This window comes from Podarcis filfolensis, assembly GCF_964270895.1.
Source record: "Podarcis filfolensis genome assembly, chromosome: 11".
Lineage (NCBI taxonomy): Eukaryota > Metazoa > Chordata > Lepidosauria > Squamata > Lacertidae > Podarcis > Podarcis filfolensis.
Window position 1 is genome coordinate 53,786,562 of NC_139613.1, and position 13,128 is coordinate 53,799,689.

A 13,128-nucleotide genomic window follows, 5' to 3' on the forward strand; every position below is an offset into this window, starting at 1 on the left:
CCCGTTACCTTTTCCTTTAAGCGTGTGGCCACCCTGTTGCCTTCTTACCAGTACTTACCTCTTGCTGTGCTGGACAGAAATCATATCCGTGCCATTATGTAGAATTGTGAATTGCAGCTGCAGTTATTAGAGAAAGGTCCCTTTAAAGAAACAATATTATAATTCCACACTGTAGATTGTCTATGTTCTCTACATTCTGAAAGATCAGAAAACTTTTTTTTACTACAAAATAGATTACTACCAGTGCATGATGGAAATGTGATTGTTATGGAATTTAAAGCTTTTTAAGTCTTTGTAATTTCCTTGCATGAATTATCCTTGAACTGATGAAGTGAAGGAGCATTTTGTATTTTTTTAAAAATTGCTTAATAAACCAAACATTTTAATTAGCCATTGCAGGGAGCAAACTAACAAAGTAATTAGGCTAAGAGGTTCTATATAACCAAATTATATTTATCATTTAAGACTTCTCACCAAACAATCTTGTCCTCAAGACATGCTTGACCATAGGTTATGGCAGAAGCCATGTTCCATCAGCAGAATACAAGATACACTACTGCTGCCATGACAGACAGGCTGGAGGAAAAACTTGAGACTCAGTGATGAAATCTGCTGCCAATTACAGCATTCCACCGGCAAACATACACTTACATCTTATATAGAGATAGAGATGATAAAGATATCACACACATGTGGGCACATTGATAAAGGAAGGTAAAACACTTGTTGCAAAGGTCCACAAATAACAACACTTTGAAGGTCCCAAGCCACAAGGTGGTTAGATTGGTCTCAACTAGGGCCAGGGCCTTTTCAGTACAGTGGTACCTCAGGTTAAGTACTTAATTCGTCCCTGAGCCTGGCTCTGGCTGGGGAGAGCGGGATATAAATAAAATTATTATTATTATTATTATTATTATTATTATTATTATTATTATTCTGCTGTAACTGTTCCACATCTCCCCACATTCTTTTGTCGTAGGGCATCGAGTGCATTCCTGCAACACTGTTCATGAGGATCCATGCAGGTAACTGAAAACATTCCATGTTTGGCAAAGAATGAATTCATGTGAAATGCAAGCCCTACAAAGAATAGGATGTATTAAAATCAGACACAATGAGCGGAGCACTAAAAATAGACCTCCACATACATCTGATTAGAAGGGGTCTTTATAGTAAGAGGTGATTATGTTCTTTTCCATTAGTAGCTAGAACCAATCAATAAGGCAGCTGATTTGAATTCCAAAAGAACTAGTCACATGTGTCCTTGATGTTGATGGGCAAAGAACCAGAGCAGGTACTTTGGTTTTCCATTTGATTTGTGTACCACGCCGGGCTAGGGACAGAGATGTTTAATACAACCCGGTAATATGCTAACTTGAAGACTAGTACACATGACCTTCCTAGCCAAAGAACTCTATAAACTATCTTGCTTGGAAAATGCTCAGAGGTATCTGACTGTTTGCTGTTGGAGACAGAATGCAAGTCTGAATAGACTTTGGCCTGACTCAGCAAGTAGTAATAATAATAATAATTTATTATTTGTACCCCACCCATCTGGCTGGGTTTCCCCAGCCACTCTGGGAGGCTTCCACAAAGACCAAAAATACACTAATATGTCATACATTAAAAACTTCCGTGAACATCCCTGAACATTCCCTGAGCAAGGTCCTTTTTAGGTTCTTTTGGCTTTTGGCAGCTAGACTGATGACTAGGAGTGGCCGCCGAGACCATATAACACCGGTCCTGAAAGACCTACATTGGCTCCCAGTACGTTTCTGAACACAATTCAAAATGTTGGTGCTGACCTTTAAAGCCCTAAACAGCCTCAGTCCTGTATACCTGAAGGAGCATCTTCACCCCCATCATCCAGCCCAGACACTGAGGTCCAGTGCTGAGGGCCTTCTGGTGGTTCCCTCACTGCGAGAAGTGAGGTTACGAGGAACCAGGCAGAGGGCCTTCTCGGTAGTGGCGCCTGCCCTGTGGAATGCCCTCCCAGCAGATGCCAAGGCAACAAACAACTGTTTTACTTTTAAAAGACAACTGAAGGCGGCCCTGTTTAGGGAGGTTTTTAATGTCTGATGCTGTATTGTTTTTAATATTCAGTTGGAAGCCGCCCAAGTGGCTGGGGAAACCCAGCCAGATGGGCGGGGTATAAATAAATTATTATTATTATTATTATTATTATTATTATTATTATTATTATTGTTATTATTATTATTATTATTCCTGTACACACTTTGGTCTATCGAATCATTCATAATATTGCACCCCACCCCAATCTCCAAGCGATGCAAGATTCCAGGGGTTTCGCACTGAAGACTGTGGTGTCTCTATGATATATGGTTTATTTACACATATATGCAACCTGAGTCTGTAATGCAGGGGTTCGCAGCATCAACACCCCAAGAGGGTCTTGTTTCTCCTATAGCTGCAGCCTTGGATTCCAGCAGAAATCAGCCGTCTCTCTCTCTCTCTCTCTCTCTCTCTCTCTCTCTCTCTCCAGCCTGCAGCTTTTTCCTCCAGCTTCTAGATCACACAATGGCTACTCTCAGCTCTGGCATTTGTCCTTCTCACTATCTGAAATTTGAAGGAGGGGCCATACCCCACCCATTTGCCTTCTTGCACCAACCGCCTTAATGCCTCATCACTCAGGCAATCACCTCATCAGGAAACAAGCCTGATCTGTATTTTATTACTTGCCGGACCCAGGGATCAGTGGGGTCTGGCACTCACAAACACATAACACTAGGAATACACCAATATTTGCTGTAATGCAGTTGGGCTTTGTCACATATGGAGTTGACTAACAGCCTCTGTTTGATTCCAAGTTAAATTGGATACCTTGCCTGGCCCCCCTGTGAGCCAGCAGGCTGGCGGAACTGTTGGCAGGGATGCCTGATTTGATTGATTTGAATGACTGGTTAATTGGCTGTTGATCCTGATCAATAAAGTTATGGCCCTTATTTAAACTCCAATTAGTGCACTGCCTCTTAATTAGCACTTCTGGAGCCAAGCATCAGGGTTATAAACATTTGATAGGCACAAGTGATCATACAACGCATTATAGTAACTTAAATTCACTTCATTTCTGCAAGAGTATTTAATCCAACCACTTTTGTCAGGTGAATCAAATACTTTTGCAGCATTTTTCTCTTTCCTGTTTGCATGATTTTCCTCCCTTTGAACTGGAAAAAAGAATAATGATGAACCCATTGGTTTATATAATTTCTTTAACAACAATTATTGTCATAGACAATAATTTTGAATTATGGTGCTGGAGGAGACTCTTGAGAGTCCCACGGACTGCAAGAAGATCAAACCTATCCATTCTGAGGGAAATCAGCCCTGAGTGCTCACTGGAAGGACAGATCCTGAAGCTGAGACTCCAATACTTTGGCCACCTCATGAGAAGAGCAGACTCCCTGGAAAAGACCCTGATGTTGGGAAAGATGGAGGGCACAAGGAGAAGGGGACGACAGAGGACGAGATGGTTGCATAGTGTCTTTGAAGCTACCAGCATGAGTTTGACCAAACTGCGGGAGGCAGTGGAAGACAGGAGTGCCTGGCGTGCTCTGGTCCATGGGGTCATGAAGAGTCGGACACGACTAAATGACTAAGCAACAACAACACGACTAAACGACTAAACAACAACAACATTGTCATAGAACCTGTAAGTCACCAGTTAACTGCATGACTGGACCCCCCCCAAAATGGGAAAGGGTAGAGTGTGTTTAACATGCAGAAGGTCCTGGGTTCAGTCTCCAAGTAGGGCTTAGAAAAGTCCCATCTGAAACCTTAAAGAGATGCTGCCAATCTGTGTAGACAGTACTGACCTGGATTGTCCAATGGTCTGACTCTGTATAAGGCAGCCCTCTACGTTCCTAAATGGAAAATGATGTAGGCCAGGGGTGTCCATCAGATCGATCACGATCTGCTGGTAGATCCCCGGGAGGTTCTGGTAGATCGTTGTCGATCGATGGTTCCCTTTCCTCAGCTAAAAATAGAATTGGGCCCTGCCCCCTCACCTCACCCTCCATCATAGCTGTCAACGTTTCCCTTTTTTAAAGGGAAATTCCCTTATTCCAAATAGGATTCCTCGCAAGAAAAGGGAAAAGTTGACAGCTATGCCCTGTGTAGATTGAAGTCTCTTAGGAGTTGGCCATCCTGATGTAGGCTAAGTTTTGATAAGAGCAGACCTGACATTTTGGTGCCAATGCATTCATTGAAATTTTTTTCTTTTTTTCTTCTTCTTTTTTTTGAATTATTTTTTATTAATTCCCAATAAAAAAGAATTTTTAGTCATACATTTTCAATACAAAAACAATTACATATTTTTGACTTCCATCAGTTCATCCGTGAATCCTCCGTGTTCTCGTCTTTATACTGCAAGTTCAAAATTTGTCATTGTCTTTTATCTTCCCCAAGCTAGCTTTGGCATTGTCATCCCCAAGCTAGCTTTGGCAAAGAGATGTGCAACAAGGGAGCAAGAAAATTTGCTTCCCCAAGTTCTATGGTTTAAACCATGGGTAGGCAAGCTAAGGCTGGGGACTGGATCCGGCCCAATCGCCTTCTAAATCCGACCCACAGACAGTTTGGGAATCAGCCTGTTTTGACATGAGTAGAATGTGTACTTTTATTTAAAATGCATCTCTGGGTTATTTGTGGGGCATAGGAATTCGTTCTTCTTTTTTCAAAATATAGTCCAGCCCCACACAAGGTCTGAGGGACTGTGGACCGGCCCCCTGCTGAAAAAGTTTGCTGACCCCTGGTTTAAACAGATAACAGGGCCACTTATATTTCAAAATTAACAATTCCAGTCCAACGCAGGGCCTCTATGTTAGCCTGACTGAACGTTTTTCCCTCAGCTTTTTTCAAGGGCAGATATTTAAACATCCCCAGAAACATTGCACATGAATGTGCCGGACACAGTAGAACATATTCTTTTCTACTGTGCATTGTACAACCAGCTACGCAAATGTGCACTATCCCCTTTTTTGGGTAGCCCAACATCGTGGCACAATGAAAATATCAGATGCTATCTGTCTGAAATTAATCCGGAAGTAACCTCAAGGGTGGCTGAGTTTTTGTCAATAGTATCTCTTTGAGTGGTGATTGGCACCATTTAGCAGGAAGAAACTCCATTGAAAATCCTCATTATTACATATTTTTACATGGCTGTTTATTTGTATATATTTTAAGATTTTCTATATGGATGTTTTATGATGGCCTTTATTTGTAATGCCTACTAAAGGTTTGGCGAAGAAGCAACAAGGGAATTTATTGGCAAAAAAAAGACATAATACTTAAGTGTGGTAGAAGTGATTTGGAAATGCATTCATTGCCCTGAGAACAGATTAATTTCCAGTAGGAGTGTCATCGAAAAAGCTCACAAATGCCTGGTCTGAATATGAATGTGTGCAGCTCATAATATTCCAATTGTATTATGAATCAAGTATTGTTGTCCTAGGAAGTTATTCTCCAGCTCAACGTGTAAAATAAGAATCTGGCTACGAACAAAATGTTCATATCCTGTTTTTTGTCAAAGAGCTAGGCACTTAATCGCAGGTGTAATCAAAAAGATGTTAGCACTCCGAGAAATTGGGTTGGCCGAAGAGATTTTGCTGGTGTGGAGTGAGGGATGACTCTATGTAAGCTATCTTGAAAATCTAGATTTAAATACATATTTTAAAATAAATAAATAAATTTTCTTTTAAAAAGAAGATTTTTAAACTGGCACTTGAATCTTACTTCAATACTAATGAGAGGACCACAATATCTCCTGCACCCGAGGACAGCAGGACAGCATCAGGGATGCAAAGCTCTCTCCTTTGGCAAATCACAGTTTGTCTAAACAAGTGCCAGGAAGATGTCCAACTCAACTCAAAAAGCATAGAAGCCATACAGAAGTTTTTTATGTGCTGTCAAATCCCACTCACCCCCCATCTTCTAGTTTCTTGGTCGTTTTTAAAGCTTACATGGAGGCCTAATAGCTCCCCCAAATTCCTTAGTGATAAATGCAAATTAGTAGCAGAGGGTTACTGTGCAATTAAATGGGCTGATTTTTGCCTCTCTGAACTTTCTCTTTCCAGGTTGCAGTGTTTTTAACTACAGCTCTGACTGCAAACTCTTTCGACTTGCATGTGCTACTGAAACTTTGGGGTGGGAAACAGCCTTGAAAAGGTGTCTCCCTCAAACAAACTCTTTAGCATCTTGGCTGGGCAGAATTTGGTCCCCAGGCTAAGACATTGACCACACCAGCTTGACATTACCCCTTAATTCCTTTCAACCTCCTGCTGCGCTCACTGTCTGTAATGTTAAAGAAGGAGAATCATCACCATCATCATTATTTTACTAAGTGTGAAAAGAGTGATGATGAGCCTCTTAAGTAGACACCATTGGGAGATTCTTCTTCTTCTTCTTCTTCTTCTTCTTCTTCTTCTTCTTCTTCTTCTTCTTTGTCGATCACTCGTAGCCGAGTAAGATTGTCTTCCATAAACATGGTTTTGACAATGAGTCCATAAGTGACTCTGGAGGCCAATTCTGGATCCACATGTCGTTCCACAGTGGGGACATTGGTTTCCAGGCGGGAGTTGATCACGGTGTGGATTTGCCAAACATGACTTCCTCTTAGCTCGTTTCTTCCTTGTGTCCTGAGTTTGAGTGTCTTCAAAGCCCATGACACCTTTGGTAACAGGTGTTCTCCAACTGGAGCACTCGCAGGCCAGTGTTTCCCAGTTGTCAGTGTTTATACTACTTTTTTTTTTTTAGATTTGCCTTGAGACAGTCTTTAAACTGCATTACGCTTTCCATTTTTAAGTCCGGAAAGGAGTACCGTATTTTTTGCTCCATAACACTCACTTTTTTCCTCCTAGAAAGTAAGGGGAAATGTCTGTGCGTGTTATGGAGCGAATGCCTACGGATGGCGGGTGGGGGGATCTGCTGCAGTCGTGAGCAGAGGATTCATGGTTCCCCTTCCTTCCCTCCTCCGTGGCTCGCTTTGAAACAGCAACATGGGAGAAGAGCCGCTGAGTGGGGAGGAGAGAGGGACAGAGCGCCTGCTTGCTTTAAAGGAGCAAAGCGGGAGAGGAGAGGAGCCTTCTCCTCTTATACCCCTCACCTGCATTATTAGCAGCATCCTTCTCCACAAACCCCTCGCGTGCTCCTTGTCCCTTGAGTGCTTTTCCTTTCTTCCCCACTTAAAACGTGGTTACAAAGCACGGATCCACATGGATCCTCAGGATTTTTGCACTGGGTCACCCCAAATTCACCATCAGATCACATAGCATGTCCATGGCTACAGCTTGCACCAAAAAAATCACGCACCCACTGTTGCCTGGGGCCGCAGTGGTGCAAAAACATGGTTACAAAGCATGGATCCACATGGATCCTCAGAATTTTTGCATTGGGCTACTCCAAACTCACCGTTAGATCACATGTCTGTGGCCACAGCATGAAGCACAAAAATCATACATCCACTGTTTCGTTTAGAATATTTTTTTTTCTTGTTTTCCTCCTCTAAAAACTATGTGCGTGTTATGGTCGGGTGCGTGTTATAGAGCGAAAAATACGGTAGTTGCTTTGGAAGACGATCACCAGGCTTCAGCACAACATAACCAGTCCAACGAAGTTGATGTTGAAGAAGCATTGCTTCAACACTGGTGATCTTTGCTTCTTCCAGTACACTGATATTAGTTCGCCTGTCTTCCCAAGTGATGTGTAAAATTTATCGGAGACACTGTTGATGGAATCTTTCGAGAAGTTGGATATGGCGTTTATAAGTGGTCCATGTTTCACAAGCATACAGTAAGGTTGGTAGTACAATAGCTTTGTAACAAGCATTTTGGTTTCCCTGTGAATGTCCCGGTCCTCAAACACTCTGCACTTCAATCGGGAGAAAGCCGCACTCAGAGTTTTTCCTACTCCAAAAAGAAAAGTCTTGGGTTTGTTTGTTTTTAATGGAAGCTGCCAGGACAGCTTTCACAACCTGGTTTTGAAAAATGCAAAGATGGAGCAAACCAATACTCTGGATTTGCTTGACTCCTGAAAATGAATGGCCTTGTGTTTGTCCACTAATAATGACCCCTAGCAGGCACAATATGTCTCCATACACAGAGAACAGAAAGAAGCACTGCAACCCTGCCCGCTATGCCATTGTAACATTGTTCCCCCGGCAGATGCTATTCATCATATCAAATTGTATCTTTATTTTGTGTTTGTTTGCCCACTTCCGATACCAGAGGGGCTATCAATATGTATCAGTCTTGTAAAACCAGTAGCACGCTATCTCCTATCTCTCGCACCTTCCTGATGCACAAGTTAGGCTTCCTCTCTCGGCAGAACAGTGCCACTTTTGCCCTTCTGAAGAGTGATCTGTCATTGCTGAAATATTGATTACATCCAGAAGAAACATTGCAAGTCAAAAGCTGACCAGTAAGCCCACATATCTGGAGATGCCTACATCAAATTGGGTTTTGCTTGCAGAGCAGTGTATGGCCTTAAGTGAATATAAATTTGAATTTAGTGGCTATGATTTATGTCCTCCCACCATGGCTGTTATTATTTAAGCATATCTTGGAATCCAGGGCCATCGCTGCAATTGTTTCCTTTCTATCGATTGTCCTTGCAGCCCTCGCATGTTTTATCTGCGCAAATCTGTTCTTCTGTAATTAGCCACTCATCACGAGAAGCAGAATTGTCTCATTAAATTAACCTTAAAAAATTGCATTAATTTGTTGGATCCTTTTCGATTATCATTTATTTTTGCCCCCCTGCTGCTATGTAGGTAGGGATGGAGGTTTCGCGTCTCTGCATTATTTGTTTTCTGAGCCACTGGACCAAAGAAGGCTCACAGCTGGTAATAGATACTGTTTGTCGAAAGATGTGGCTTAATTATTAATGGCTTCCAGTTTTTAAGGAGTCTGGATTAACTATTTAATTAGCATTCTCTGCAATGATTCTTTGAATGTTCACAAATCAATTAAAATCTGCTTACCTTTTGTTAGTTTAGCAACATCAAAGATGTCCCTGGCGATCTGTTGCAAATCTTCACCCTGCAAGAGGATGGGGAGCAGGGAATAGAAATGATTCTATCCTGACTTCAAAAGATACTAGAACCTACATAGCCCACAGGCTGAAAGTTAGGAAAATACTGAAACATCAGGGGTCTGTTGTTTTCGACACATGCACACACAAACAGGGGGTGTACAACAATACCAAAATGTTTTGCAGGCAAATCGTTTTATTTTTAGTATTAATTTCCCCTCCCTACTCACTGCTGGCTCCACAACTCCTCAAGGTGGTTGCAAAAGAGCTGCTTTTGGATTCTCACTACAAGCTGCCATTATTAATTAATTAATTAATTAATTAGAGGTATATACTGCTCCTCATCCGAAGATCTCAGGATGGTTCACAAGATTATTTATTTCTGGAGCAGAAGAATACTGTTGTTGGTGATGTTGTTGTTGCTGCTGCTGTTACTGGTGTTGCTGTTCTTGTTGTTAGCCACTTGCTTCCCACATAATTAATATGCGAAATGAAAAAAATCCATCAAAATATTAAACTTTATAATAAAGAAGCCCATCAAAACAATATAAAACTGTTTTAAAACAGCAATTAAAACAGGAGGTTCAAGTCAGATCAGGAGTTTTCCTCTCTCAACAGGGGTACAGTGGTACCTCGGGTTAAGAACTTAATTCATTCTGGAGGTCCGTTCTTAACCTGAAACTGTTCTTAACCTGAGGTACCACTTTAGCTAATGGGGCCTCCCGCTGCCGCCGCGCAATTTCTGTTCTCATCCTGAAGCAAAGTTCTTAACCCAAGGTAATATTTCTGAGTTAGCGGAGTTTGTAACCGGAAGCGTCTGTAACCTGAAGCGTCTGTAACCCGAGGTACCACTGTAGCATGAAGAGCTGGCAAAATGTCTATGGATGAGCCCTCTTGCATTTCAACAGGGAGAGCCAATAATCACAAGGTTGTGGCAAAACAAATATGAGATGAACCCTGTTGAAAACACCAAAGGCTCATCTGGCTCAGCATACTGTTCTCAAATTGGCCAACTGAAGCCTGTGGGAAGGAAACTGTTGATTGCATGAACTCCTTGACTGACCAGACCACATGGATCCAGCAGCTTTTTGCTTCACTGAGAGCCTAATTGAAACTATTCTTACGGCCAATTTTTCAAGAGACTAAATGTATCGCTGAAAGCTGCATCTACCCTACACAGGCACTGCACAAATGGAAGCAGAGGAGGGGAGCATAGCTGTTAACCTTCCCTTTTTTTTGCAGGAAATTCCCTTATTCCAGTGCCTTTTCCTGCTGCTTCCCGCTGCTATCCCAGATTGTTAGATATCCCGTAGATTGTCCCCGGGACAGGTGAGGCTGCTGATCCCTTATTTTCGAGGCTGCTGATCCCTTATTTTCAAATCTGAATGTTGACAGCTATGGAGGGGAGGGGTGGATGGCTTGACCACTTTCCTCCCAAGTCACAGCCCTGGTAAAAATTACCCCAGCAACAAGTTGCTATTTGGCTCAGAAGGGGAATTAGTAGTAGTAGTAGTACCCGGCCCATCTGACTGGGTTGCCCCACCACTCTGGGCAGCTTCCAACATATAGAGAAACATAACAAAACATTAAACATTATAAAGGTTCCCTATACAGGGCTGCCTTCAGATGTCTTCTAAAGGTTATATAGTTACTCATCTCCTTGACATCTGTTGGGACGGTGTTCCACAGGGTGGGCACCACTACCTAGAAGGCCCTCTGCCTGGTTCCCTGTAACTTCACTTCTCACGGCGAGGGAACCACCAGAAGGCCCTTGGTGCTGGATCGCATTGTCTGGGCTGAACAACGGGGGTGGAGATGCTCCTTGAGGCATACAGGGCGGAAATCATTGAAATGTCTGGGACAATCCGAAAGTATGGCAGCCCATGTCGGCAGTGTCGTTTCTGCCGGTTTTCCAAAGAAATAGCTCAAAAACTTCCAATTTCTTTGCAACAACTTTGCAAAAGTTCAACAACTTTGGGCAAAACTAAAAAAAGGTCACCAACGGAAATGTACTGGAAGCCAATGCAGGTCTTTCATGACCTGTGTTACATGGTCCTGGTGGCTGCTCCCAGTCACCAGTCTAGCTGCCGCATTCTGGATTAGTTATTATGAAATAAGCAGGATTGGGGCCCTGTATTCATAGGGCTGCCATACGTCCAGATTTTCCTGGACATTACCAGGATTTCAAAGGCAGAGTTGACATCTGGGGGAATTTTCAAAAGGTGGTGCTTTGTCCTGGATCTTAGGCAAGTCAATCAAAAAATCACAGGGTTTTTTGTTTTTGGCGTTTTTGTAAGAAAAAGCTCCATGAATTTGGGAGGGTCCTGGGTTTTGCTTTTTGAAATATGGCAACCCTAGATTTTTTTTTTCACAATCCCTGCAGCCAGGCAACTTCTGTGGGATGTGTTACATCAGTACAGTTAATTACAACGTGCTTTGCTTCCTAGAGTGGACAGAGACAACTTCAGGAGGGAAAGATATTTGTGAAATACACTTCCGGAGATTCCCTTTTTTTAATTTTTATTTTCACAAAGCCATGAACTAAGCAAAAGTGTTCTGGGACATGTTTGCCCACAAACCTTTATTTTAACTTATCACAACACTGGCATTTGTCAAAGGTTCGGTCAGCTCAGCAGTTTGACATACAAGCAGGGGTTGATGCACCAGTGTTTAGTATGCTAAAACTCAAGGTGACCTCTATCATACATGTTGATTAAGTGCCCACGTTGTGGACAGCAGAGAAGCACTTCTTTTGCTACAAAATATGTCAGCTCCATAAGGCCAACTGTGGCAGGTGCTGTCAGACCTCACAGCCTAGCAGGAATTGCAAGATTTTAGCAAGGCATTCAGAAAGTGTACAGGGTGTTTGTTTTTTAAAAATAGTATTCTCGGTCCGACATATAACAAACTGAACATCAATAAAGCTATAGTGAACTTGCCGATGTGGTGATCTTTGCAATGTCAGGCTATAAGTAACTATGACAAAAAGCGGATAAAGTGATAGATAGAGCCATCCTTAGAGGCATAGCACTATTTTAAGCTAGGGCCCGCAATCTGCTCAAGGTTGTAGTCAATGGGGAAAATACTGTCAACCTTGCCATGAAGGAGGGTGAGAAGATTCTGCTTCAGGTGGCAACCACAAAACGGGGAGGGGGAACACCAGATAACGAAATGAGCACTTAACTTGCACTACATTCCACTATAATTTCATAAGCAGCTTTTATTACATGTGAAAGCACAAATATAACAGCATGGGCGGAAAGGAATGGCCTGCCATGTGAATGCAGCCATTATAAGGAAAACTAAAACAGCATTCCCAGCACTGGTTTAGCACTAGAACAGCTTCCTCAAGTTAGAAAGGAATTTATGTATATATTTATTTAAATCCTGTTCAATAAAATGAAGAAACAGGACTTTCCCGGCATGCATTATGGACCTTCCAGTGTATGTGCAGTGCCAGATTTACGTAGAAGAAGAAGAGGAAGAGAAAGAGGAAGAAGAGTTTGGATTTGATATCCCACTTTATCACTACCCTAAGGAGTCTCAAAGCGGCTAACATTCTCCTTTCCCTTCCTCCCCCACAACAAACACTCTGCGAGGTGAGTGGAGCTGAGAGACTTCAGAGAAGTGTGACTAGCCCAAGGTCACCCAGCAGCTGCATGTGGAGGAGCGGAGAAGCGAACCCGGTTCACCAGATTACGAGTCCACTGTTCTTAATACTACACCACACTGCTATAGCTTAGGGCCCCACTCTCTTGGCCCCCCCCCCAAAAAAAATCACTATTAATATACTTCTTCTTAATTGTATTTCAGTTCAACAATTACTTTGATAAATACATATTTTGTTATGTGCAAATGGCTTTAGATACCTATTAGGTCCATAAATTACCATATAGCATATATTCAACACAAAAACAGCGACAATTTATTGTTGACAAAGGACAGCTGGACATATAAAGGGCCCCATTACCTTCAGTAGCTTAGGGCCTCATCAAACCTAAAGCCAGCCCTGTGTATGTGCATCATAATCTTCATCTGAAAACTGCCTGTGTTAGATTTTACTTCATTTCCATCTATTGGCTTTCT

The 13,128-nt window shown here is 42.3% G+C and overlaps 1 protein-coding gene across 1 annotated transcript in view; it reads left to right on the forward strand.

Annotated features, from left to right (window-relative positions):
• Positions 1-13,128, forward strand: part of LOC310745011 (cryptic protein-like) — a 290,490-nt gene that overhangs the window by 87,746 nt on the left and 189,616 nt on the right. The gene's annotated exons all lie outside the window — the stretch shown is intronic.